Source organism: Equus caballus, chromosome 17 (genome assembly GCF_041296265.1).
Source record: "Equus caballus isolate H_3958 breed thoroughbred chromosome 17, TB-T2T, whole genome shotgun sequence".
NCBI lineage: Eukaryota > Metazoa > Chordata > Mammalia > Perissodactyla > Equidae > Equus > Equus caballus.
Window position 1 is genome coordinate 96672346 of NC_091700.1, and position 25555 is coordinate 96697900.

At 40.3% G+C, this 25555-nt stretch overlaps 1 protein-coding gene across 1 annotated transcript in view; it reads left to right on the forward strand.

The window, feature by feature from the left end:
* The first annotated feature begins 576 nt into the window (after positions 1–576).
* Positions 577–25555, forward strand: part of MYO16 (myosin XVI) — a 598386-nt gene continuing 573407 nt past the window's right edge. Inside the window, exon 1 of the mRNA XM_023621818.2 lies at positions 577–992. The gene's annotated coding sequence lies outside the window, so the exon portion shown is untranslated. The remainder of the gene's footprint in view (positions 993–25555) is intronic.

Below are 25555 nucleotides of genomic sequence, written 5' to 3' on the forward strand. Positions count from 1 at the left end.
TAACCCCAGAATTCATATAACATATAGTCGTCAAGGCAAAATGTGGACAGTGAAACATATTTACAGAGCCAACCAAGAACGAAATTTGGGGAGACGGGGGTGGAAGCCTTCTATTTTGTCGTGGAAATTGCTACAGAGAGCAGCTCCCTAGAGAAAGGGTTGTCCTCGCACATGTTCGTCTTGTCCCACACTCAAGTTCCTATTTTGGAGATTTCGGGAGATTGTCAGAGGCTCTCAAATACCAGTGGGCGAAGGACTGTTACGGCTTCTGTATCTTTAAAAAGGGTCACTCATCTCATCTGGTGACAACTGCCACAGTCCCCGCGATGGCTTTTGTTCTGGTCGGACTGCTCAAGTGGGATGCCCGCTCCAGGGCACCCCTCCCAGCCACTGCACAGAGGACCTCCTTTCCCTCCTGCTCCCTCGCTTCTTGCAGAATGCAGGACGGAAAAGTTTGAAGAGCGAGCCCCATTCTCAGACTCGCAGCAAAGCGAGAGGCGGGAGAACCCGAAGGGGAGGATCTGAGGAGCTGGAAGGGGAGAGAGAGGCGCGGTCTCAGACAACGCGTGAGAGCGTGGGAAGGAGGGAGGCAGGAGACCCGGAGGGCCGTCCCGGCGGGAGCGAAGGGAGGCGGGCTCCGCGTGCTGGCCGCCGCAGGAGAGCGAGGCGCAGGGCGAGGGCGGCAGCGGGGCGAGCGGCGCCCCTGGGAGCTGGAGCCCAGCCCGGCGGAGGGGGCGCGCGGGGAGGGGCGAGAGGGGCCGCGGAGTCCTCGTCTCCGGCCGACGGGCGAGCGCAGCCCACCGGGGGACGAGCGGCTGTCCCCAGCCCGGGTCCACCGGGCTGCGCGCACCGCGCCCGCCCCCAGCGCGCCGCGGCCCCGGGTGCTGGAGACCCGCCGCCGCCGCCGCCGCCCCCCGCGGGGCGCCCCCGGAGCCCAGCGTCGCGATCGTGCCGCCGGCTGCACCCGACTTCCGCAGACCAGTCTCCAGCAGGTAGGGGCGGCGGCGGGGCGCCGTGCGACGGGGCACTTGGCCGAGCAGCCGCGCCTCCGGGTCTGGAGGTCGGCGGGCGGGAGGCGGACGCGCCCCTGCCCCGCGGCGCTGGCGACTCCGGAGGGCGCAAGGTGCTCGCACCTGCGTCGCCGGGTGCCCAGCCCGAGTCTCAGCGTGGAGAAGGGGGGCGTGGAGAGGAGGCTGGCGGTCCCTTCCCCGGAAAGGGACGCGGGGAGATGTGTGAACGCGAGAGAGGAAACCCTCTGAACTCTGGACCTAGCCCAGGCGAGGAGGCGAAACTGGCGGTTTAGAGGGACAAGGAATCCTCTCGTTGCTAGGGGAGATGGGAGGAGCGGCGCCGTCACCTACACGACCACTCTTGGGGCGGCGGGGGGTTTGTCCTCTTTCTCTTTTTCTTTGGGGATGAAAAAGAGCGACTACTTCAAAGAACAAAGATGTAGGGGTGGAGGAGGGCTCCGGGATGTTGCCTCTTCCACTGATCCTACTGACCCCTGACCGCGACCCCCACCGGACAATGCCAGCTCCATTGTCTTGGAGGCCTGCGACTACGTGGTGGGCAAAGTCGGCGGGGTGGTACCCAACGGGGACTCTTCATTCATGGCTTCTGTTCCCTGCAGCCCCTGCCCCATTTCCCTGGCTGGCTAGAACCAACTAGGTGGGTGAAAGTGCTGGGTTTAATTGGTACCTTGTACGCCCCCAAAAGGTAATGGAGATGATTTTCTTCAAGTTCTCTTAGCATTTCTGTCATTTGTAGAAAAGCTGTAACTACCCGCTCGTGGCTCAGATCTCCGTTTTGGGGGAGTGAGCCAAATACGTTTGAATGGTGTGTGAATCGTTTGCCTCTTGGAAGGATTATTTTAGCCATTGGAGGAGGAGAGATTGTCTTTTGCTGAGCAGGGCAAGTAAAACTTAACTTCTCTGAATTGGCCAGAGGAGTCAAGGAGCAGAAAGGCAGGCAGGAAAGACGGTCTTTATTCTCCTAAGTGCGGAAGGTTCTGGAAGTGCTCATCCTCTTTGAGTGGTGGTTTTCTTTGAGGATCTCCTGAAATGTCTGGAATCTCTGTTCGGGTAAAGGTTAAAATGCCTCGCACATGTTTGCCACAGGTTCTTAAGGGTATTTATGAAGCCCCTGCAGCCTATCCATGCTCTCCTAGTGATTTTCACTTAGAATAGGAAGATCAGGGACCCCAAAGTCATCCACGACATCCTAAAATCAAACCCACAGGACTGAGGAGGGGGTAACCACAGACTCCCCTGGACCATCAAGCTTCCTTTCTATGGGATCACTGCAGAACTGCCAGAGTAAATTAAATTTTGCTTTTGATATTTTTAAGGGCTTTGAGGGTAATTGGTCATTCTTGGGTTAAGGGTCCTCCAAAACATGTCTTTGTGTGAAGTTGTTTAGTTTATTAAAATTATACAAGCATATGTGACATATACTTAACAGTAACAGCGACGCTGCCTCATCACATGTGATCAACCTGTGTGAGCATATGAGGTTTATATTTGATGGACTTTTTGGAAACCCTAATATACGGCATTGCTTTAGAGACAGTATTAATATGCCCCGGGGATATATTACTTGCTATGAAAATCACCCAGAGTGTGATGTTTATTTACTAAAGGAATAATAAGTTTAATTAATAAAATTTCATCCAGAGGGCATGATGCGATGGTTGAGTTTATCTTTGTCCTTTGAGAATTGAGGGAGTGAAAAGATTTGTTCAGTATACGCTAAAATAGCTGAAGTATTTCATTTTCCACATGCAATAAATACTTTAAAGATTTTTTTCCCTCTAGTCTGAGAAGGCTTGCAGATACAAGCTGCAGTAGCTCTGTGCTAGGCTGTTAATGTGATCTGTGGGTAAGTCAGTACCCCTGCAGCAAAAGCAGAATGTCCGCTAAATGTGAGCCCACTGCAGAACATGAATGTTCTTGAAAGGGATTAAATAAACACAGAAGCATTTCCTCCTCCTTAAGAAATGAGAAAATAAAATCTCTTGGATAAAACCATAATCATATATGTAATCCATATGTGATCCTATTACATATATGTGTGTGTGTATCCATATGATGTACGTAACTTGCAGATTGTTAAATGTGTTAAAATATTTGCATAAGTGAGAAAAGATATTGTGTTGGAACTGGGATAGTTATAAATGATACTTCTTTAAATTTGAGCCTTTGGTTCGCTGAGCACCTCAAAGGTGTATCTGCCCTTTTGGGATCTCATCTCAAAGGCAAGTCCAGGCCCATGAGAGCACTTGTGCAAGGAGTAAATGTCCACTTGTCAAATGATTTGCTTGAGCCCCTAGTACTACAAATGAAGAAAATGAGGCCCAGAGGACTTAGGTCATTTTTTCAAGGTCTTGGAGCTAGATCCTGGCAAGGCTGCTGGGCCTGGCTCTGTCCGCTGTGTGGGAAGGTCAGGGTTTGACTCTCCCCTTGAGAGGAAGGCCCACAGGTGAAACCTTTCCTAGATGGTAAGTTTTCATGTGAGTGATCTCTCTTCTCTCCTCACCCCTTTCCGTATGGGTCTCCTTCCACCAACCCTTCCTCTGACCACTCCTTTGTTCTTAATGCTTCTCTATCCTAGGAATAACACGTTGTTCTTTAACAGTTCCAGAGAGCAAAGAGTGAGCCTGTCATGAGAACAAGAAACCTTTAAATGAAACCGCTTATTTAGAGTAAAAATTGTATACAGTTTACTCACGTGGGTTAAAAAAAAAAGCCAGGCAGTAAAAAAAGTTGATTTTCACCTGAAGTGCATTGAGGTGAGGAAGCAGCCCGAGGCAGTGTAGTGCCTTCACTCTTAAAAAGGGAGAAGCTGCAGTGACAACCCCTGACCATCTCTGCTGTGTAGGTTGCTTTTCCACCTGGGATGCTGCTTCATCCTCACGACTGCTCTGCCAAGGACGCAGGGCAGACGTGGTCCTTCACTCCACTTTCCCCATTTCCCGTCACTCAATTCTGTTCTTTCTCCCTCTGTGGATGCCCCCAGGCAAAATTCAGTGCTCCTGGGAGCTCTCCTACAGGTGGGTGATTATCTCATCGTCAAGTCTGTTTTCTCCTTCAGTCCCAATCGCCTGTGAGGGATGTGGCACTCAGTAAGGATTCAGCCAATGCTTTTAGAATATATTGAGCTAATGAGTTAATTTAAATCAAGCATTTATACTCAGCTGGCTTCTTTTAAGCATTTAAAAAATGAAAACTTTTTTCCCAAGGGAATGTGCCAATAATTTTTAGACGATGTAAACTGATAAAAATTTATTAACCCTCCTGTTGTGATATTTCCTGTGAATGAGTAGTCATTCAAGTACACAGTAAGGTGACTTAGAAAAGAAGATGGGACACTTCTAAGGACCAGAACAGTGTGCTCCCCGGCCTGCCTAATTTAGATACCCCGGAGGTGTCTCTTAAGAGTGGGTTCCCCTAGCCTACCCCAGAGCTGCGGAATCAGAGGCTGTGGTGGGACACAGGACCCTCCCTCCAACCAGCTCCAAGTGATTCTCATGAGCACTGCATTTGAGAATTACGGTGCATGGTTGCTCAAGAGTACACGTCTAGCTTCCTCCACCTACTTAGCATCACCCCTTCTGTTCTACAGGAATCTGCAAAGATTGTCTTGCTTGGTTCTTCTTGTGGTTGATTACAGTAACTGGGAAGACTTGACAGTAAACCCGGCCATTAGTTCTAAGGAAGTGTAGATTCATATTATCTAACTGTAACGGGAAGCGGAAATAGTTATGATGATGCTATTTTTCAATGGATTGTAAACTTTAAGTGGCAGGATCATATTAACTGATTTATTTTATATCCCATGCAGAATTATAATACTTTGTATATAATTGTGTTAAAGGAATTATTTTAAATAACTTGATTTTATAGTTTTTGCAATGTGTTTATTTCTGTGGAGATGGAAGAAGCTGGGGCAGAGTCGGCCGCATCACGCCACTTCATTCGAGTTCATTCCTCAGCCCTTTGCAGTCCAGCTTCTGTTCAGATGATGCTACTGAAACTGTTTGCCCGCCCTCTGTGCCTCTCACGGAAGAGAATTTGACAGCTGATGCCTCACCCTTTAGCCGTGTGGTTCCTCTGTCTCCTTCTTTGGCTTTGCTTTTCTTGTCCGTCTCCTCGAGTGGGTTCTTCCACCCTCTCTCCTTGGGCCTCGGCTTCCCCTGTTTTCCGTATTGCACGAGCTTTCTCCTCCACTCTGTACTTGCATGTGGCTGAGCTCCAGAACTGCATCTCCAGTCCTGACTTCTTTTTGTACTTTTAGACCTGTGTCTGCCTGCAGGACACCTTACCTGAGTGGTCTGTACCACATCTGATTTCAGACGTCCGAACTGGAGTTCATAATCTCTGTCACTCTCTCCAAGCCTGCCTCTGTTTGTCCTGTGCTTTCTTCCCTACTCCCATAGTGGAAGCACCAGGCACAGTCTCCTCATTCATTTGCTCTTCCCTTTCCCTCCCCCACTTCCCATTTCCCATCAGTCATTAAGTCTTTACAATTTACCTTATAAATTATTGCTGAGATTAGTCTTCTCGATTCTGACCTTTTGTGACTGCCCTCGGTCAAGGCTTCATCACCCTCTGCCAGGGCTGAGAGATGGCTTCCTAATTCATCTTCCTGCTGTAGTCTGCTCCCTCACATCCAGTCTTTCATTTGCCAGAGTGATTTGTCTTACATACAACTTTGGCTATTAGACCTCTTGCTGAAAAGACCTCAGTGATTTCCTGTTGCCCACAGCATGCAGCACGTGCTCTTCGACTTGACCTGTGACCTGTGTTGTCCTTCTTGACCCCTTTCTGCCAACCCTCTAGCCTCCTCTCCCGATTCACGTCTTCTACCTTGGACGACACTAAGCTGCCTGTAGTTCTCCACATGGAACTTAGCATTTCTGAGTGTGTAGTTATTCATTCTCCTCTGCGCTGGGAATGTCCTTCTTCTCACTTTGCTCAGCTGAGGGTCAAATCCATCTTCTCCCAAACACCCACACCCCATACTTGTCCCTCTTTTATCTCTCCTTACTGCATGCACACCTTGTGCTTAACTCTTAGTGTCACCTGCTCTGTTTGAATGTCAGACCTCCTGCTGCACTGTGGTTACTCTTTCCTTATTCATCTCTGTGTGAGTGTTTAGGTTTGGCAGATGTTACATGAATGAATGTTAAGTGTTGCAAAAGCAAAAGGCAACCTGCCTTAGAGGCTTAAAAATGCCCTTTGAAGATTCTAGCTCCACAGCGCTGTGCGCTCTGACCGCGTGGAGCCCCATCTCACTTTTTATTGTAGCTTTTCTCTCCCATCACCCAAGATCCTACCCTACTGAGCCTTCTGACTCTCTCTGTCTCCTTCTCCCTGCCGTGAAAATCATCTGCTCATTTCACAGATAAGGAGAGGAAAACCCAGAGAGACTGAGAAATTTATTCAAGTTATCCTGCTAGCTTAGGGTAGATCAGGACTTGCATAAAGCCCTGATTATTAATCCTGTGCTTTTATCACTAATTGAAAGTCCAGGTTCTTTCTTTTTAGGAGAACAAAAAAATTTTGCTTCTTTGACAAGTGCCATATAGAAAACCATTACAGCCAGAGGCGAGAAAATACAGCCCTCTGGCCAAATGCAACCTGTGGCCTATTTGTTTTCAGCCTGTAAGCTAAGCATGCTGTTTACATTTTTAAAGGACAGTGAAAACAAAGCAAAGAATCTGCGACCCACTGAGATGCGATGGCCCTCAACTATTTACTATCTTGCCTTTTCCAGAAAGTGTTTGCGGAGCCTGATCCAGAGGAACAATGGGACCTGAAGGTCACATCCAATATAATTTATGTGGAAACTGACTTGGATAAGTAATTGTAATACCAGAAAAAACTGGACATATAAAAAATATGTTGTACATTTACTGAATTTTAAGAAGAAAAAAATGAAGGCGTAATTCATACTTCATTCAAATGGTTGATAGCTTGCATTTATTTCTTGTGTTTATTTATTTATTTTTTTTTTTAAAGATTGGCAGGGGGCCACCCGGTGGTGCAGCAGTTAAGTGCACACGTTCCACTTCCGGGGCCTGGGGTTTGCGTTCCTGATCCCAGGTGTGGACATGGCACCCACTTGGCACGCCATGCTGTGGTAGGCGTCCCTCATATAAGGTAGAGGAAGATGGGGCACAGATGTTAGCTCAGGGCCAGTCTTCCTCAGCAAAAAGAGGAGGATTGGCTGCAGATGCTAGCTCAGGGCTAATCTTCCTCAAAAAAAAAGGAAAAAAAAAAGGATTGGCACCTGAGGTAAGAACTGTTGCCAATCTTCTTTTTTTTTTTCCTGCTTTTTCTCCACAGATCCTCCCAGTACGTAGTTGCATATTTTAGTTGTCAGTCCTTCTAGTTGTGGCATGTGGGACACCACCTCAGCTTGGCCTGATGAGTGGTGCCATGTCCGCGCCCAGGATCTGAACCAGCGAAACCCTGGGTCGCCGAAGTGGAGTGTGTGAACTTAACCACTCAGCCACAGGGCCGGCCCCTATTTCTTAAGTTTTTGATGCTTCTCATTTATCCACAAATAATGATCATGATAGACATCATTACTGTTAAGTAGTGTGAGTAAAATAAGTCATAAAAATCACTGTGAGCATTTTTGATTAAAACTACATGATTGAAAGGATGGATAATGGTGAGTTTGATGTTCAAATTTTCATAAACTGAATTGAATTATGCATAAAAATCAGCATTTGAATACCTTCTTTTTTTCCATAACTAAAATGTTGAATGCATTGTTTTTCATTTTCTTTGTTGGAATTCGTATCTTAAAAATAAACTTGGGAAGTTAAAGCTGCTAGCATGTGGTACTGTGTGCCTTTTAAGAACACATTTGAAATATTAAGTAATTCCTTTAAGAATGATAAAGTCTTATTCAGGCTTACTCATTTTCTTTCTAATTTAGATTCTTGGTTATAAGCAGTTCAGTAATATGTGGTTGGGAGTCCCTGGGTAGAAATAATTTCATGAGCTCCCAAATCTTCTTTTAAGAAGTCTATTAACATGACTTTTATCTTTATGATTTGGAACAGCAAGTCATTAACTTTACATTTATTTCAGTGATTTAAAAGTAAATGCAAGAGCAAGACAAAAGAACTTTGTCATAGGGAATTAAGAAATGTAGTAGAACAGAATACTGAGAAAATATTTTATATAGGTTTTAGCTTGCTGTTTTCATTTTGTATTGTGTAGAAAGAAGCAACAGTTTTTTGGAGTGAAGGTAAGAGATATTATTTCTCAGGAAGGGGTTTGCTGAAGCCATAGATACAAGAGAATTCACATAAAGATGATAAATAGAGTTTCCCTAATAAAGATGATGAAAGAGGCATTGAGGCAGGAAATTACAATGTAGTATAAATGGTCAATGAGAGTGTGAACTTGAGGTGGACAAGCATATGTTGGAATTCAGTTCTGCTTCTTACTTCTCTGGGACCAGGAATACATGAACAAGCCTTTCTAGGCTTCATCTGTGAAATGGGGTAATCAAAGTGCCTGCCTTGTAGAGTTAAATGTGAGGTCAAATGAAGTAAAATTTTTCGTGTCTGTTTAGCTCAGGGCTTGTCACCTAGCAGGAGCTCTATGAACATCATGTGCCGTTGTCCTGCTTTGGAGAAGAGTTCAATGTAGCAAGATTTTTGCCAAAAAGTTTCATTCTGTGAAAGTCTGGGTTACTTAAAAAAAAGCCTGAATAGCCTTCTAACAAGCTTATTATTGAAACATCAAAATAATGAGAGGAAGTGCTATGATGGACCTGATTCTAGTTAATAAATAAGAACTTGTTGGTGACATATATATGATAAAAATATTAGAAAAAATGATTCTACCATCATAGTTTGTATTATGTTGAAATAGTCTCTGTATAGTAGATCCTAAGAGAGTAGATTTTGAAATGTTAGGAAGAAAGATAATTAGAGCCCAAACGACAGAAATTGTAAAATCAGATACGGCATAAATGGAACGGGAGACTCTACAGAGCACAGTAACGGCTTTGTGGTCATATATTATCATTAGGAGGAAGCAAAAACAGTCACAGAGAAATGTCATGTCACTCCCCATGGCCACCTGTGAGATGACATTTAGTCAGGACCTGTGTACCAAGTGGAGACTGGGAGACGTGTCTATGCAAAGTGAAAAAGAGTCACGTGAAGCCATAAGAAGAGGGTCAGGACTAAGTCTCAGCGTGAGTGCACATTTGAGACAATGCTAGAGACAGTAAACACGCTTATTTTTGTCACGTTTAGAGTAAGAAGAGCAAGCAAGTGGTCACCCTCTGCTTGGACTGATGATGTAAAAAGTATAGATGATATAGTGGATCTATTCATCAGAATTTTGGTCCCCATCCTCTTTATCAAAGAGAATGAGCTTAAAAAGGAAAGCAAGTAAGAATCTTGGATTAAAGCCCAAGATAGGCAAGGGAATTAAAAAAAAAGATTCACTTAGCTCTTTTGAGTGAACTCAGGTTAGCCTCAGGTCAGTCTCATGCCAGGATACTGCAAGAACCACAAATGTGGTTTTGTGAGTGCTGTTAGTAATCTGGGAACATGATGGAGAATTATAGAAATGCCACAGAACTGGGGTAAGACACGCACTCTGAGCTTCAGAAAGCACTCTGGGCCGTGATAAATTGGTATATAAGTTCTCATCAAAAATAAATTATATATACTATGTACACAGACACACACACATCACAAAGCAATTATTAAATCTTTAGAAAAGCTTAAGGAGGCAGAATAGTTCACAAAACTAAGTTATTGAAAACAAATCTGACTACTTAATTGAATAAAGCCAGTTAAAATTAATGCTAAACTTTGCTCATCTACAAAATTGGATGAATTAATTTCTAAGATTCCTATGTTCTAAGAATTCATGGTAGAGTTTAGTTTGATTTTTTTTTTGTCTTTACCTGGTGTCAAGATTTTTTTTTGTGGTAAAAAAAAAATTTACCATGTTAACCTTTTTAATTGTACAGTACTGTAGTGTTAATTGTTGTGTAACAGATCTTTAGAATTTTTTCATGTTGCAAAACTGAAGCTCTGTCCCCATTGAACAGCTTCCCATTTCCCTCGCCGTCCCCTGCCCTCAGCACCTGGTAACTACATTCTACTTTCTGTCTGTGAGTTTGATTATAGATACCTCATATAAATGGAATCATGCATTATTTATCTTTTTGTGACTGGCTTATTTCACTTAACATAATGTCCTCAAGGTTCATTCCTTTTGTAGCATACGACAAGTTTTCCTTTATTTCTTAAGGCTGGAATAATATTCTATATGTATATATCCCTTTTTGTTTATCCATTCATCCATCAATGAACATTTAGATTCCTTCTGCCTTTTGGCAATTGTGAATAATGCTGCAGTGAATATGGGTGTGCAAATATCTGTTTCAGATCACTTTCAATTCTTTTCTGATATGTATCTAGAAGTGGGATTACTGAATCGTATGATAATTCTAATTTTAATTTTTTCCAGCTTTATTGAGATATAATCGACATATAACATTGTGTAAGTTTAAGGTATACAAAGTAGCGATCTTATATATGTGCATACTGCAAAATGATTACCACAATAAGGCTAGTTAACACATCCATCACCTCACATAGTTACAGTTTTGCATGTGTGTGGTGAGAACTTAAAAATCTACTCTGAGCAACTTTCAAATATGCAATATAGTGTTGTTAACTGTGGTCACGATGCTGTACATTACATCCTCAGAACTCATTCATCTTATTATTGGAAGTTGACCTTGGATCACTTTCACCTACTTCCCCCATGTCCCACCCCGTTGGTCCTAGCAACTTCTTTAAATGTTTGACTGAATTATCCAGTGAAGCCATCTGGTCCTAGAATTTTCTATGTCAAGAGGTTTTTGATTATTAATTCAATCTCCTTACTAGGGATAGATGTACTCAGATTTTTTTTTATTTTTTCATGATTCAGTATTCGCGTGTTGTATATTTTAAGAATTCATCCATTTCTACTAGGTTATCCAATATTGACATACAATTGTTCATAGTAGTCTCTTATAATCCTTTTTTCTCTGCGGCATCAATTGTAATATCTCCTCTTTCATTTCTGATTCATTTATTTGTGTCTTCTCTCTTTTCTCTTAGTCTAGCTAAAGTTTTGTCAATTTTGTTGATCTTTTCAAAACACCAACTCTTGGTTTCATTCCATTCTTTCCATATTTTTCCATTCTCTATTTCCTTTATTCTACTCTAAGTTTTATTATTTCTTTCCTCTGCTAATTTTTGGCTCAGTTTGTTCTTTTTTTCTAGTTCTTTGGTGTGTAAAGTTAGGTTGTTGACTTGAGATCTTTCTTCTTTTTGAATGTAGGTGTTCACTGCTGTAAACTTTCCTCTTGGTCCTGATTTACTATATCCCATAGTTTTGGTATGTTGTGTTTCATTTTTGTCTCGATATTTTCTAATTTCCTTTGTGATGTTCTTTTTGACCCAATGGTTTTTCGAGAGTGTCTTGTTTAATTTCCACATATTTGTGAATGTTCCAGTTATTCTTCTACTGTTAATTTTTAGTTTCATTCCATTGTAGTAAGAAAAGATACTTGGCATGATTCAATCTTATTAAATTTTTAAGACTATTTTGTGACCTAATGTCTCCTAATATGTGGTCTATCCTGGGGAATGTTCTATGTGCATTTGATAAAAATATGTATTCTGCTGTTGTTGGGTGGAGTGTTCTGCAGATGTCTGTTAGGACAAATTGGTCTATAGCATTCAAGTCCTTTCTTTCCTTGTTTACCTTCTGTCTGGCTGTTCTAGCCATTATTGAAAGTGGGATGTATTAGTCAGGGTTATCCAAAGAAACAGAACCAATAGGACAGAAAGGAGATTTTTTTATCAGCTCATGTTGATAATTGACTCATATGATTGTGGAGGTTGAGTCTCATAATATCCTGTCTGCAAACTGAAGGCCCAGGAAAGCCTGTGCTAGAATTCATTCTGAGTCCAAAAGCCAGAGAACCAGGAGAGCAGACAGTGTGAATCCCAGTCCAAGGGCAGAAGAAGATGAGATGAGATGTCCCAGGTCAAGCAGTGAGGCAGGAAAAAAAGGGAGAATTCCTCCTTCTTCTGCCTTTTGTTCTATTCAGGCTCTTAATAGATTGGATGATGCCCAACCACACTGGGAGGACAATCTACTACTTTGCTGAGTTCACCAATTAAAATGCTTAATCGATCTGGAAACACTTTCGCAGACATACCCAGAAACAAAGTTTAATCTGGGAACCCCATGGCCCATTCGTATTGATACATAAAATTAACCATCACATGAGGGATTGAAATCTCCTGCTAATTTTATGTTGCTATTTCTGCCTTAAATTCTGTCAATGTTTGCTTCATATATATGGGTGCTCAGATGTTAGGTGCATATATATTTATTATTGCTATATATTCCTGGGGAGCTGATGCTTTTGTCATTATATAGTGTCCGTCTTTGTCTCTTTTTGACAATATTTGGACTTAAAATCTATTTTATCTGACATGAGCATGACTGTTCCTGCTCTCTTTTGGTTACCATTTGAACAGAATATCTTTTCCTATATTTTCACTTTCAGCCTATGTGTGTCCTTATATCTGAAGTGAGTCTCTTGTGGATAGCACATAATTCTATCTTGTTTTTTTTTTAATCCATTCAGCCACTTTACATCTTTTGATTGGAGAGTTTAATATATTTGCATATAAAGTAATTATTGATAAGGAAGGACTCACTATTGACATTTTGTTGTTTTCTGTATATCTTGTAGCTGTTTTGTTCTTTTCCTTTCTTGCTAACTTCCTTTATGTTTTGTTGATCTTTTTTAGTGACATACTTAGGTTCCTTTTTTCTTCTCTTTTTTTTTTGAGGAAGATTAGTGCTGGGCTAACATCTACTGCCAATCCTTCTCTTTTTTCCTGAGGAAGACTGGCCCTGAGCTAAATCTGTGCCCATCTTCCTTTACTTTATATGTGGGACGCCTGCCACAGTGTGGCTTGACAAGCAGTGCTAGGTCTGCACCCAGGATCTGAACCAGCGAACCCTGGGCTGCCGAAGCAGAATGTGTGAACTTAACAATGTGCCACTGGGCCAGCCCCCTTTTTAATTTTCTTTTGTACATTTTCTATAGATATTTTCTTTGTGGTTCCATGAGGATTACATAAAATATCTTATAGTTATAATAATCTACTTTAAACTGATAATAACTTCATGCACATACAAAACTTCTGTTCCTTTACATGTCCCTCCACCCCCAACTTGTGTTCTTGATGTCACAGATTACATTTTTTATAGTGTGTGTCTATTATCATAGTTTTATAGTTATTTTTTTAAATGTTTATATTTTAAATTTTATAACTATTTTAAATTCTATATATAATTAAAAGTGATTTATGCACTACCATTACAGTATTACAGGATTCTGTGTTTGAGTTTTTATTTGCCTTTACCAGGGAGTTTTATATTTTCATACGTCTTGTTTTTCCTGCCAGCATTTTTCATCTCACTTTGACCGACTGCCTTTAGCATTTCTTGTAAGGCAGTTCTAGTGAGATGAACTCCCTCACCTTTTGTTTATCTGGGAAAGTCTGTATCTCCTTCATATTTGAAGGACAGTTTTGTTGGATATAATATTTTTGGTTGACAGGGTTTTTTTTCTTTTGGTACTTTGAATATATCATCCTGCTCCTTTGAGGCCTGTAAGATTTCTGCTGAGAAATCTGCTGATAATATTATGGGATCTCCCTTGTACATAATTTGTCACTTTTCTCTTGCTGCTTTCAACATTCTCTCTTTGTATTTGACTTTTGACAATTTGATTATTTGTCTCAGTGTGAGTCTTTTGGGTTCATCTTAGTTAGAATCCTTTGGACTTCTTGAATTTGGATGTCCATTTCCTTCCTTAAATAGGAAATTTTTAGCCATTATTGCTTCAAATAAGCTCTCAGTCCCTTTCTTTCTTTCTCTTCCTTCTGGGACTCCCATAATAAATATATTGATCCCTTTTTGGTGTTCCACATATCCCTTTGGCTTTCTTCACTTTTCTTCATTCTTTTTTCTTTTTGGTCCTTTGACTCAATAATTTCAAATGACCTGTCTTTGAGTTTGCTGATTCTTTCTTCTGCTTGATCAAGTCTGATGTTAAACCTCTCTAGTGAATTTTTCAATTCAGTTATTGTATTGTTCAGCTCCAGAATTTCTGTTTGGTTCTATATTTAGTTTCTATCTTTTTGTTCTCATTTTGTTCATTCATCATTTTCCTGATATTGTTTACTTGTCTCTTTTTGTTCTCATTAAGCTCACTGAGCTACTTTAATGTGGCTATTTTTAATTCTTTGTCAGTTATTTCATATTTCCCTGTTTTTCTGTGTGCCTTGAAATTTATTTTATTTCAGTTTTTTTTTTTTGCTTGGACTCGGGCATTTTAAAAAACAGCCATCTTGGGGCTGGCATGGTGGCATAGTGGTTGGGCTCCCACGCTCCACTTCAGCAGCCCAGGGTTCATGGGTTCAGAACCCAGGTGCAGACCTACACACTGCTCATCAAGCTGTGCTGTGACAGCATCCCACATGCAAAATAGAGAAAGATTGACACAGATGTTAGCTCAGCGACTATCCTTCTCAAGCAAAAAGAGGAAGATTGGTGACAGATGTTAGCTCAAGGCCAAGCTTCTTCATCATCATCAAAAAAAGAAGCTGCCTCTCCCAGTCTTTATGAACTGGCTTTGTACAGGAGAACCCTTTGCCAGTCAGCCCAGGTAGTGATTCTGTGAGCCTCTCCAACCTTTGTGGGGCTGCATCATCTCTGAGAGGTTAGCCTGTTTCTTTTTCAGCGGCTTGTAATCTCTTTCTCCCTCTGGTGTCTGTTTGTGGTGCTGCAGTTTCTCCAGTGCTGCAGCAAGTTGCTGAGCTCCCTGTTGTTCTCAGTGGCTTCCAGGCATTCTGGGTGTGCTGGTTCTGTCAGCATGCCATGCCAAGTGTGAGAAAAACCAGTCCCTCAGGCAGCCCCCCAACACTGGAACACACTGAACGCATGTTGCTCTCTTCTTTTTTCCTCCTGAGGGGAGAAGGCATGAGTTGGGAGTTTCCTCCCAATCATACTGAGCTGTGCCATTTGGGGGACAGGGTGACTGTGGGTAGAATGTAAAGGCTTTTCTTACCTGTTTAAATGTAGCTGTTCTTGGCTTTGTGCTTGCCTGGGCTACTATAACTGCTTAGCTGGTTTCTGGAACTTATGTAAAGGAATTTTGGTCCATTTTAGTTAAGTCCATGCCTCTGTGGGAGGACGAGGGTTGCAGCTTCCTATTCCACCGTCTTGCTGATGTCATTTCATAGACTGGAGTTTAGTTTGATTTTAACAAGGCATTCTGCACTCTTTCTTGTATTTGACAGGAGGCTTCATTGCCCTGATCAGCTGTGACCCATATCTGTGGAAAGGAGAACCTGGCTGAGGTTAGAAAGGTTCCACTGAGCGAGTTTGCCTTTAGAGCAAAATATTTAATTGACTAGTGTCAGCCTTGGACAATCAAAAATCAACTTTAATGTGACCTAGTTGAAAGAATAGGCAGAGAGACCTGATAATTACAGGAAGAAATGTAAGTAGAGGATTGACCAACATCAAATCATTAAGGAGCAAGAGATTGAAATGAAATCCCAGCGAAACATCAAGACCAGTAAGATACATGCACGATCTGAAGAGCACTGCATGAGTGGACATCACACTCATACAGAAACTAGACACAGGGCATGTGATTGTTATAGAAATATTACAAAGTACAGATAAACCAAAGGAAAAGAAAAGAAATAATTTATATTCTCTCTATTCTATGGAAATCTACTCTGTACACTTTGACATATATCCCTCCATAACATTGTCTTTAAGTGTGGTTGTGTTACGTATATATGTATGTGTACATATAAATCAGTATTCATTTCACTGTTTTCCCTATTGCATAGTAACCACATGGTTTGGATGAAATTGACCCAAAATAAACTCCAGAAGTGGACCATGTGTGACTTAGGTTGATCATCTTAACAGTATTCTGCTTGCTCTGATGATTTCTCAGGGTTAAGAATGTGATCCAACCAAGTGTGGCTCAAGACTTTTCTTTCATTTTTGAATCTCTCTCTTTATTTCTCTCCGTCTCTCTCTCTCCACGTTGTCCTACTGCAGCCATGTTGCTACCATGACAGAAACTAGCCTGTGAACAAAGCTACCACAAGATAGAGCAGAAGTTGAATGAGAAGAGAAAGGCACTAAAGCCATGATCGAACAGCACCTGAAACACTCCCACCATCACTACCTCTGACCTAGAAAGTTTGTGGGTTACAGGACAGTCATTCTAATTAATTCCATTAATTTAAATCTTAATCAATTTTTATTGAAGACTATAACACCCATACAGAAAAATGCATGAAATATAAATGCACACTTAACAAACGATCATAAGGTAAACACATGAATTAAGAAATAAACAATTGTATGCAACTCTGCTACCTACTGTCCTTACTTTTATAGTATTTATTCCTTTGCTTTTGTGTATGGTTTTATCATCTACTCACCCTGAACAATGTAGTTTTTTTCAGTCTGATTGTGAACTTCATGTGAATGGAATCATTGATGTTTATTGCATGAGTTGTATTATTTAGTTTCATTGCTGGATATATTTCTTCATGGGAGTATATCAAAATGTGTGTATCCATTCTACATTACTGAGCTTTGGAGTTTTAGTTTGCAGTTTGTGTATATTATGAATAATGAATGCTGCTTTGTCGAGTCCTGGCGTGCGTCCTAGATGCAGATATGCACATATGTATGTATGATGTATACCTAGGAGGGAAGGGCTGGGTCAGGAAAATGAATACTTCAGGTGATTTAGATCAACTTTTTAAAGATCGTGATAGGTTGACATTTTGGACTAAGAATAACAAGGGGGAATATATGAGGGAGAATTGTAAGCTCTGTTAGTGGATTCAAAATATCTATGGCACAAGTTCAGAATGTCAAAGACAGGTCCTGACAACAGAACATGTGGAATAAATATGTGTGTGTTGGTTGACAAATGCTCAACATGAGAAGCCCAGTGTCACCATAATAAAGGGAGATATGCCATTGAAATTGAAACCTAGTGTCTAATATCCTAAGTAGATGAGTTCACATTTAGAATAGTGTATTCATTTTGGGGAATCATGTATAATTAAGGATTTGACAAAACTGGAATACAGACAGAGGAAATAAGCTAGAATGGTTAAAGCCCAGAAAGAGCAATGAGAAAAATTTGTCCAGGGAAGGTTCACCCTGGAAAAGGATAGAGAGGATGTTGTAGTTTTCATGTAGAAAAATTATTATACCTATTTTATCTGTATACCGTCGACTTTGGACCAATGGGAGGGGTGGGAGGAGATGGTATTAAGGCATACTCCATAAGCCTCAAAATTTAATAAAATTTGGGCTCTAATAATTCCAAGGGAAGGAAAAGATCATCTTAAAACAGGAGCTTACCATCAGAGAATTTTCAAACAGAAACAGGAAGAGCATCTCCCTGAGATGTCTAGATGTCCTGAGTTTAGAGGGTGATTTTTTAGAGTCTTCTCAGTATATCTCCCTTTCAAGAGAGGCAGGAAAAATCCACAACCTCACACAGGGAAATCCAGGGTAACCTTAAATATCCTGCTCAAAGTGTTTCTCTTCTTCTTGAACAGAGAGGTATTTCTTAGTTCTAAATTATAGCTTCCATTCACCATGTGTAATGTGACTTAGACAATTGCACGTGTTTTCCATGTGAGTAATTACCACTTGAAAAAGGGATAAAGTCAAAACGAAGGAAAAAGTAACACCTAAGGAGAGATACTTAAAAAAAAGTTGTGCAAAATCACAAGCCATAGTGAATAACTCTTAATAGGGCCTTCTTAAGAGTTCTGGCTTACCTCGTTCAGAATAATCTTGAATTATAGAAGCAGGAATTACAGTGGAAGGGGTTTTTGTTGAGAAAAAAGAATGTTAGAACTCAAGGTGCTTTAGAAATTCATTGATTATTTTAATTTTCCAGGACAATTTAATAGAATTAACAACTTCAATCTGGCCAGAGGATGGACATAAATTGGATGCTGTGCCTTGAAATTGACACATGTGAAAAAAGAAACACCATTCCTTAGCATCTTGGAATAGATGATGCTGCTTTAAAAGTATTGAAGGAAATAGAAAAAAAGAAATCCTATTGCTTAGATATTTTCCTTTTCTCAAGAGATCAGTACCATAATAAATTTCCTAAATCTGCATCAAGATCATCTTCCCAGAGGCAAGAAGTCCAGATTTCACACAGGTGAGCACGGAATGGTTTAATCTTGCATAGCAGATGGCTCCAGGTCAGTGGCCAATAACAATTTGTAACACACCAATGATAATGTAAGGAAGCCAGCTCTGTCCTTGGAGTGCAACCTGCTCTATAAAAATAAAATAAGCTGGTGACTTTTTCTATAGAATAGAAGTCTGTCTTCCTTCCTTCCTTCCTCTCTTTCCTTCAGGCCATGAATTTAGTTTTTCTCTTGTGTGAAAGTATTGCGTATATAAGCAAATTGGATACTGAAATGGAGATCATTCATGAATGTGAAATATGTAAATAATGGTACAAATAAGATTTATTTGACCAAAATAAGCAGTATGGAAAATATCACACACACATATACACACACACACACACACACACACATAGAAAAAAAATGCAACTTTTACCCAAAGTCTAAATGTTTTCTTCAGAGTTTACAAAAGCTGTCTCATAAATGGATGTTATGTAAAAATAACATGGGGAGATCATTTGTAGATTCAAAGGAAGTGTCCTAGGGAATGACTCTGCTGTCTCCTCTTCCCTTTAAAAGAAGGAACCGAAGTTACTGGCATTACATAAATAGACTGAAAGTACGAGTTTTGAAAAGTTAAGCACTTGTACATTTTAGTACAAATCTCTTTTAATGAAGAATTTGATTTAATAAATAACGTCTAAAGGAAGCCAACCTTTTGTCCTTGAGTCTATAACTCTGGGATCATCAGTCTACAAGGTAGTCACTTACTACAATTTTGAGTATATTGTCACTGAGGAAATAAAACAAGTGAGGATAAAACTTTTTACATATTCATTTTCTCTGGCTTTCCATTGCTGTTTCGTTCCCTTCGTCTTTCTTCCCTCTCTCCCTACCTCTACGTGACCTGGGGCGAGTCATTTAATATCACTGTATGACTGTACCCGAATTTAGGAAGCGTGTGTCATAAGATCTCTCTGGTCTGCTTAGGTTTTAGTGAGAATCAAATGAAATGATGCATGTGAAAGTCGTTTTCAAAACTATAATATGCACTCTATATACGCATATCTCTATATATTACTATTACATAAAAATATGCAATTATCATCATCATGAAACCATAGGTCATTTTACTTTAAAAAAGTCTAATTTGTAAGTATGAACACAGATGTAATCAGGCTATATTTGCTATTTGAGTATTAGGAATTATTTTTTATATCTGCATTGTGAATTTGAGATTCTTACTCTTTTTAGAACCTTGCCTGTAAGTACTCATTTGGGGAAATTAGTAATCTTGATACCTTGAATTAATGTAATACGATACATTCAGCAAAATTGATATACGTCAAGGAGAAAATTGGCTAGTAAAAATCTATTGACACTCTGATGTATTTTACACGTCTATTAAATTATAATATACATTGAAATTCTCTTTAGATGCATTGAAGTCAATAAACTGTTACACTCTCTGGTATGGATACATACAATTTGAAAGCGTAGAGGACAAATGAGATTTCAATAGAATAAAAGTGTGTACTATCAGAAGCAAAGATATTACAGTGGCTGTAAAATTTCTCTCTCCCAGTAATAACTAGCTGTAAATGCTCTGACACTCCTCTTCCAGGCAGTGGAGGACTGGCATTTATTAGGATTTAAGCCAGTGGACTCAAATTACTCTGTGTAATGGGCCGTTCCCAGCCTAGATCTGTTCTCTCCTCCTTCCTCTCTCATCCCTCCTCGTCCTTCTTTCCTTTCTTCCACTTTCCCTCCTCTTTCTCCTCTTCCTCCTCTTCCTCCGTTTTCTCTCTTTCCTTCCCTTTCTCCTTTTATCCATATTGTGCTAGGTATGAGAAAGAAGCAGCGCAAGACATGTTCTCTGACCTTCTGGAATTTACAGTCTTGATGAAGAGCAGGGAAATGAACTTAGGAAAGGCGTCAGGCAGAGCACAAGCCAGTGCATGACTCTGTCCCCACAGGAGTGGCATAGACAGTGAGTGCTAGAGAGATTCGGGGCAAGGGCGGATTAGTGACACTGGGGTAGACGGGGAGAGTTCGTGGAAGTGTTGTGGGTCTTATGGGGTACCTAAAAGACAGGTACAATTGAGTTATAGAGATAGTAAAGTAAAGGTTATGTGGTAAGATTTTGTTGTGTATTGACTATTTTTTGCAGTTCAGTGTTGGGCAAGTAGGACAAACAATTGAAACTTTTAAAATGGATTCCAATTTATTTTAATTATCTGTAAATTATACTTCTAACACAGAGATCTGTTAGAGGAGAGTGTTGTTTTTGGTTCCTTCTGTTTCATACATCATCGGCAGTAAGATAAATGTATTAGGATCTGCACGCTGCTCACTCCCCTCACCTTTGTGCAGGTGCTGGCGAATAGCACTATTCAAACTGATAACTGTCCTCTTTATGTCTGTGAATCTGCCTGTGAGCCTGGTAGTTGGGACCTTAAGTAGTTTTGCTTGTAAATGTAATTATATTTAATGATCTATTTTGTAAATACAAAGGTTTTTCCTTTCTGTGGGTAGTCAACTGAATCTGAATGTGGAAAAATAAAGAAAAGAGCATTACACATTCAGAAAACGTTCCTATTATTGTGTATATTTTCTACTTTGTTCTGGATTTATGTTAAACACAATTTCATTATTATTTATCTCAAACAACATAAATATGATGTAGATTTATATAAATGCTCTTTTGCAATATTCCCAACATTTTTTCTCCTCAATAGAATATATCCAGCATTGTGCACAAAAGATGCTAAATAAATAGTTATGAATTACTTTCCAAATGTAAAAGCAAAATCAACGTCATAAAGGGAAGAAGAAAACAAACCAAACACAGAGACTATTTTGCACCACTACCGATGATATACTAGAAAGGAGAGTCTTTTTAACGTGCTCTGATGTTGCCCAGAATGGGGCCAGAATTTTGGAGATGCTCAAATTCTTCCTTACTCAGGAAGCAATGACTTCTATGAATTAAGTGATCCAAATAATGTGCTGGAAAGCAGACCTCTGGCAAGTATGTTCCTATTTGTTACTGAATGAATGAGTGAATGAATGAATATATGAATACATTACATTTGATATCTGTTACTTCTTTTTCTCATGGGTTTAAAATTGTACTTCAGAGGAGTCCAGTTCTTGAATCACATAATTTCTAAGAATATGCTAGTATTTAATTTTTCATGAATGTGTTAATTTGCTAAGGCTGATGTAACGAAGTCCCATGAACTGGGTGGCTTCAACAGCAGAAATGTATTGTCTCATAGTTCTGGAGCCACAAGTTCAGGATCAAGGTGTCTGCAGGGTTGGTGGTGAGGGGGGTTCTGTTGCATGCTTCTCCCCCAGCTTCTGGTGGGGAGCCCGCAGTCTTTGGTGTTCCTTGCCTTGTAGATCTCTGCCTTCATCTTCACATGGCATCCCCCCTCTGTACCTATCTGTCTTTTTGTCCAAATTCCCACTTTTTATAAGGACACCAGTCATGTTGGGTTAGGGCCCACCCTAATGATGTCATCTTAGCTAATTACGTTTGCAGTGACCCTATTTCAAATATAGTCAAATGCTGAGGTACTGGGCATTAGGACTTGAACATATGTATTTTGTTGTTGTTGTTGGGGGGGGACACAATTCAACCCATAACAAAGAGTGTCAAAGTAAGGCCCCAACCCTTTCTACATAGGAGTTTCCTAGACAGAGGATAAGATTGAAGATAGAAAATGAGCTGTAGCAGAGACTTAAGGTGAATATTAGGATGGAAAGAGGTCTCGGTGTAGTGGTAGTAATGACGACACAGCCCTCATGTCTGATTGAGGTAAGTCAGGGAAGTCTTCACAGAGGAGGTAGAAGTTGAGAGTTGGAGACTATGTAGAAATTTGTCTACTGAACACGAACCTCAAATTTAACTTATCTAAAAGGAAATTCAGTTTTCTGACTAAACTTACACCTGCTCCTGAATTCCCTAGTTTAATTAATGGAGCCAGTAAAATCTGAGTCTTCTCTCTCCTCTATCGTATCCATTTGGACCACAAATCTGATCTCTTCTCTTCTCACAAAATGACTGTGTCTTTCTCCTTCCTTCCATTTTCACTGCCACTGCCCAGTGTCAGGCCTTACTTCCAGAATGTCGGTGATATGGCTGGTAGTCTCCTGTGATATCCCTGAGCTTATCATTTTCCATTCACTATCCATCCTGCATGTCACTACCTGATTCATCTCCTTAGTGACACTAAGATAGATGGGGTATAGATGGAGGAGATTTCAATTTGGTCATTACTCTGTAGGCCCCAAACCTTCAGTATCTTCTCGCTGCCTACCCATCTTATTCAATCTCTTCATTCAAATTGTCAGATCTGTTCACAGCCTGGCCTCAACCTACATTTCTCACTTCGACGTTCAGTAGGATTAAAGAATCTCAGCTTGGGAAAGGACCATAGACGTCGTCTGCATGAGTCCTTCAGTAACATCCCAGCTAAGTGGGCGTGTCTTACTTCTGTCCCCAGTTCTGGGACCTTTGCCTGTTACACAGCTGACATGTGCTCATGACCATTTCAACACATGGGTGTGCGTCCTCACTTCTGTGTCTTTGTTTGTGCCGATGTTATGTTCTCTTCTTCTGAGACGCCTTCACTCTCACCCATGTCCATGCTGTCATTCACGAGTGGTTCAGATTCTGCCTCTACTATGAAAAATGACTGTGGCACCCAGATGATAACACCTGCACCAGGAACTGTGCTGTGATGATGAGGATAAATGACAAATATGAATGCAATGATGAACTAAAGATTGAGATGGTGGTAGAACATAGAAAAAATGTAAGTGGAGTTGGATGTAAAATTGTTGCAACGGGTAGGTATTTTACATACAGATTAGTTTTGAATATATGAAAATGATCTTAAATGTCAACTTGCTTATTTAATATTATTTCTGATTTCAGGTTAAAATGATTGCCCTGTAGTTTACATTTTTTAAAACTTTAAAAAAAATCAAACTGCTCTGATGACCAGTCTATATACAGAAATGAAATAACAGAGAGGAAGGGTCTCACGTGAGGACAAGGGTGTCATGGAACAGGCACAGACATTACCTCTGGGTCTCATTGAGAATAGTAATCAAATCACCTTAGGACACTGATAGGTGGAATATGAGTGAGTGCAGATGGTGTGGACCATGCTGCCCCACTTCATTCGCTGATCTCCTGAATATGTCCCCTAGCGGAGTGTTGCCTCAGCTTAAGATAAATAGCCTTACTTAAGATATACATTAAGAAGCAACCAAAGTGATGGCTAAATTGTTTGGATTTGCCAACTTTGAAGTAATCATCAGGTGTTAAGCATTATTTGTTTATAATGGAAATAGTGAAATAATATCATTGACCAAATCTTGTGAAGTTTGCGCTCTGTCCTCAGTCCTTGGACCATGAGTGAAAGTCGTCATGTTTTATAATTTCATTTGAACGTGCATTTGAATGGCTTTTTGTCCCTATCTCGCAATAACCTTTTATAGTTTGAACTTTCCATCTAAAGAGGGCATTGTATCAGAAATAAGCTCTGGCCTTGCCATCAGGTGGCTGGCTGTGTAATTTTTAGGTATGTCCTGATTCCATTGATGTTTTCTGATCCTTTAGAAGCATCACTAGAGAAAGGTAAAGTGGTAAGTTCATTAGCATCTAGATAACTAGTCAGGGTTTCTTAACCTCAGTCCTGTCGACATTTTGGACCAGATCATTCTTTGTTTGGGGGCCTGTCCTGTGTATTGTAGGGTGTTTAGCAGCATCCCTGGCCTCTACCCTAGATCTAGATGCACCCTCCCACCCCAGTCTTGACAACTAATAGTGTCAACTGATAGTGACAACTAATAGTGTCTCCAGATGTTGCTGAAATGTTTAGGGAGCAAAATCACCCCCTGTTGAAACCCACTGATCTAGATATTAGCACCAACTCCGTAATCTTATTTTTCATTACATTGAGTGGCCAAATACTTTGTGGAGAACATCTACTCAATGAATCACGGTATGGTTGCTTAGCATGCCCTGTAGGCTAATTATCTTATTAAAGGAGCTTTAACAAGAATCTTGAAACTAAAATCTCATACATTTATGATTCTTTCAATGAGTGTATTGCACGTAACTTAAACGATGTAGAATTAATTAGTTTCACTCATTTTACACATTTTCTGTGTGTATTGCTTGAGCAAGTGATGCCAATTTCTCTTCTTTTTTTTAAGGCTGGCAACAGACACTGCTCTTCATCTCCCTACGTCTGAGTTTTCTTGGGGGGAGGGCAGGAGTGACACCAGCTGGTGAATGCAGAAGTAATTACAGATTGTTTCCCTCAAAAAAGACACACATGGATTATCAACCTCTAATGATTTTGGCAGCTGTTCCTACCCTTTTACGATTACCAGTAATCGGACAGACACTTTATTCTTTTTCTTGGAAGCATATGTTGCAATTTTTTGGGATTTGGATGCTAGAGGCTTTGTTACAGATGCCACATCTGATGAAAATTTTAGACTATATGTGCTATTGCCTCAGAAATCCACTATAAAATTTATGGATTCACTAAATGTTTGATACTACTTGAATTTCTGTTAAGTACAAATGTATAAATAAATTTCAAAAATGCTGGCTTAAAATTAAAGCATAAATGTCTTGAAAGTAGAAAACTTTCAGACAGGTGAAGAATGATCTTTCTGTTTATGTTGGATTTTAAAAAGAATGATCTCAACAATATTTAAGTGACCCTTAAAATGTATTCATGGCAACATTTTTGGGGGAGACATTTCCCCCCCAAATGTTGATAAATTAATGGTTTAATTGCATTGAAATAGAGCCTTTCAAAAAATGCAAGTGGGTAAAACAAACAAGATCATTGCTGAATATTGCTATATTAATAAATTTTGTACATGAAATTTTAATTTAAATTATATAGTTGAAAGGAAGGATCTTAATAGTCTCAAAAATGCAGTCTACATACTGTTTCCAATTTCTCACTTCCCATTTACTCCCCAGTCCACTAAATTTGAATTTGGGTCCAAGTGCGTCATTAACTAGTCCATTCCTGTCAATATTCTATTTTATTTCTGCCTTCCTTTCCTAGTCATCATGCTTCTGACTCTACTGCTAATATTTCTCTCTAATATATCACCTTGTTCATGAAGAACCAGTATAGTGTCGGATACAAACTTCTTGTCAAACTACCTGGGTTCGAATCT